This window comes from Dipodomys ordii, unplaced genomic scaffold (assembly GCF_000151885.1).
Source record: "Dipodomys ordii isolate 6190 unplaced genomic scaffold, Dord_2.0 Scaffold337, whole genome shotgun sequence".
Classification (NCBI taxonomy): Eukaryota; Metazoa; Chordata; class Mammalia; order Rodentia; family Heteromyidae; genus Dipodomys; species Dipodomys ordii.
The window spans coordinates 115,217-118,989 of NW_012267553.1; the positions used below are offsets into that span (position 1 = coordinate 115,217).

Sequence of the window (3,773 nt, forward strand, 5' to 3'; positions counted from 1 at the left end):
CTGAGCTTGGCTTACCTCATCACACAGTTTGTTCTAGGTCCATCCATCTCACTGCAGATGACAACTTTGTTCTTTCTAATGGCTGTGTAAAATGCTCTTGTGTGTTGTACCACAGCTTTGGATCCACTCCTTCATTTGGGTATCTGGGCGGTTTCCACATCTTGGCTATTGTAATTAGCGTGTCAATGGACATGGACGGGCAGCTGCCCTCATATCCTGGCTCCTGATGTCAGGGTCAGTGCCCAGGAGGGCTATGGCTGGGTCTAGGGAGGCTCTGTCTTTCAAAAAATATGTAATGGTCACATATGGAGAACTTATGTCACCCCCCCACACACAGACACACACAGACACAGACACAGACACACTGAGGGGGTTCGTGCATCTGGGCTGATTCTATACCTTAAGCTGGTGACTAAAGCATCCTGGTTTGTAATCTTCTGGATAAATTCCCAGGAGTGGAATTGCTGCACTACAGGATCTTTTTTTTTGGGGGGGGTCCGGTCGTGGGGCCTGAACTCTGGGCCTGGGCGCTGTCCCTCAGCTCTTCAGCTCAAGGCTAGCGCTCTACCACTTGAGCCACAGTGCCGCTTCCGGCTTTTTTCTTTTTTGCTTATGTGGTGCTGAGGAATTGAACCCAGGGCCTCAAGCATGCAAGGCAAGCGCTCTACCACTGAGCCACCTTCCCAGCCCTGGACTACAGGATCTTTAATGTTCAACTTTCTTTAATATCTACAATGTTATTGAAAAGCTCATATACAGAGGGGTTTCAGTTACCAAAGTCAGGTGATGAGGACATTTCCATTTGAACAGTGTCACACATTCCCTCATTTCCACAGTTTTTCTCCTCCTGACTCTCTTTCCTTCCCCCACAAAGTGGAGATTAGCTTGCTTCTTGCACACATCTGTGTCCACATGGACACAGAACGGATGCTTCCTGAACAAGTGAATACTTTGTCTGATTATCCACAAAAACTGTCCAGAGAAAACCTCAAAACTAGGAAGTCTTCTTCCTAAAGCCTTTTAGAGTTCACACATATGTTCTTGTTCAGGAAGTGAAGCTTGCTCTTTTCTGACCAGGACGTAATGGAGAAATAAACAAGGACCTGTTTGAGCAGGTGAGGGGGCGTCCGGGATGCAGGGAGCTCAGTCAGATTGCTGTGAGATCACCTGGGCTCAGCCCCTCATGCCCACGATGCACTTGTGCGATGGACCAGCTCGGCCAGAGCACTGGGACCGACGGGACAGGGATCTCGGGATAGGTGGGCAAGGAGTCCGCAAAGTGACAGCCACAGACTCAAAAGAGCTGCATCTGAGTGTATCTTCATTGAGGAGAATTAACTGTTTTTATACAGTGTGTGATTGTGACATAGATTCTTTGTTTATTTAAGCATGTAATCAATTTTTAAGAAAACCAAAGCTTTGATGGGTTATATGGAAACTGATGACTATCCCACCAACTGAGCTAAGTGGTGTGAGACAAGTCTAGCATATTGTTTAATAGAATGTGTCATCTATTCAGCCTTTTTACATTTAATAATTAACAAACCTAAGACACGGCTGTACTTATACTGTACTCTTTTTATTTTTTCCATATATTTTCAAGTCCCTTTGAAACCATCCTAAAAGCCAATTCCAGGTTGAGTCAGGCATTCTTCATTTTCTATAATTTTAATCCCAATATTTGTTCACATAAATTTCTAATTGTTATTTTAAACTATCTTGTTGTTGTTTCAATAATAAACACCATAAAGGCCTAGAGCTGCCTAATCTTAGCATAAAATCTAACGAGTACCAAATACTCTTTTTCCTTTTACATTAATCCATCTATTTTCATCTCTATAAGCTCCTGTATAAGGCAATGGTTCATCGGTCAGTTCTGGAAATGTGATGTCACTAACTTTATACTTTGTGGGAAACCACCATTTATTCCCTATAACATAAGCTGGACTACACTTAATCATAACTGTTGGGGGAATCTTTCTTTTCCTTTTATTATCAGGGGTCCCTTTTTCTAGAACTCTCTGTGCTTCTGGGATAACTCCTTCTGGTTAGTTTAATTCATTAATTCTGCCTGTTGTAACATATCTGGAAATTTTAAATTTCTATATTTACTATGAATGAGCCACAAAACTGCGTGTGAAGTGGCAGGAGTTTCTGGAGGCAGCGTCACATCAGATGATAGATTGATTGAAGCATTGCCCACATCTAATCTTCTGTCCTATTCTTTATTATTCAGAGAAGCTGTCTCTATTGGACTGGAAAGATACAACATGCTCTGTTCACGGATCAATAGAAAAATAGCCAAAATGAGATGAAAGGCAACCAATGTACAGCCAAGAAGAATATAGTAAGAATAAAGGTAGAGGCAATAAAGGTGCAGCCAAGTGTATGGGAAGCCTTGAACCAACACCCCCTTCCTGCAGGCATGCTTCCTTGAAGCTTATGCTTTGCCTGGCCCGATCTCTCATACAGACCCCACAGGAGGTGGTGTGGCACACTTGCACAGTCTCAGTGCTCATGACAGAGCCACAGGGACCCGGCCTCCAACCCAGACGGGACATCCACAGGATTCCAGAGCCATCGTGATGGAGGAAACCCCAGGACAGACGGGGCCCAGCAAGGTCAGTCTACATGCACATGGCCTGTTGTCTGCCCAGTCCAACCCAGACTCCTCATGTCCACTTCCATGTCTCCATGGAGGACAGCAAAAGGCCCTGGTCAGGGGACACTGAGGAGTCCACCAACTTTTCCCAGGGTGCCATGGGCTGAGCTCCAGGGGTATGGCCAACCCCTGTGTTTTATGATTTGAGTCCCCAAGTACATTTGGTGTCTGGACAAAGAGAAAAGGAGGCTGTGATACCAAGAATCACTGAGTCAGAAAGTGAATGAATGGAGTAATTCTGTTAGGTCAGTTCTGAACCCCTGAGCAGTGCTACAGGTGGAGGGAGGAGGGCAGGATTTGAGGCCTGTTAAGATTCCTGACTTAGTGAGCTGTGCTGTTTTTGTCTCTGTATCTGTCTCTGTATCTGTCTCTGTGTCTGTTACTGTCTGTCTCTCCTATATTGAACTCAGGGCCTCTTTTGTGAGGCTCAAACCTGCCAATTTAACCATGTTTCAACTTTTCAAATCTTACTTATTTTTCTGGTACTGTGCTGTGGTTTTTCCTGGGGCAGGTTCCAGACAGTGATTCCACACTTGCCTCCTGTGTAGCTGGAATCACAGGAAACAGCGGCCACATTAAGCTTATTGATTGAGATGAGGTCCTCAAAATCATATTTCTCTCCTCCTCCCAAGTCTCTAGGATTACAGACACCAGGCACCATGACAGGCGGTTTCCCTCTTGTTCACAGAACAAATTCTGACTCTGTGAATCCTGGGATCTTTGTCCTGAGTCTCATGGGGTCACCAGGGTCCCTGAGTTTCTTCAGGATCAAATACTGGTCACCACTGCAGAGCCATTTTTGCTTCCACCGTGATACTCTGTTCATTCTTAAAGTCCCAGCAAAGGACTGGAGACATCCCAGAGGAGTGCAGGTCATGAACACAGGAGAGATGCTGTCACACTGTGGACACAGAGGCAGGGCAGACAGCAGGAGAGCAGCTCTGGGCTCTGTGTGCAGCTGCTCCTGAGGTGGCCCGGCTCCAAGCTGTGCCGAGCGCCCCCTGCTGGTGCTGAGTGCCCTGCAGGGAGGTTTGTGTCTGGCCCACACTGGATTTCCTGCACTGTGTCTGTAGCACAGTAATAGACAGCCGTGTCCTCCACTCTCAGGCTG

General features: G+C 46.0%; 1 gene segment (V, D, J or C); it reads right to left on the reverse strand.

The window, feature by feature from the left end:
- Positions 1-3,773, reverse strand: part of LOC106001642 — a 20,626-nt gene that overhangs the window by 15,323 nt on the left and 1,530 nt on the right.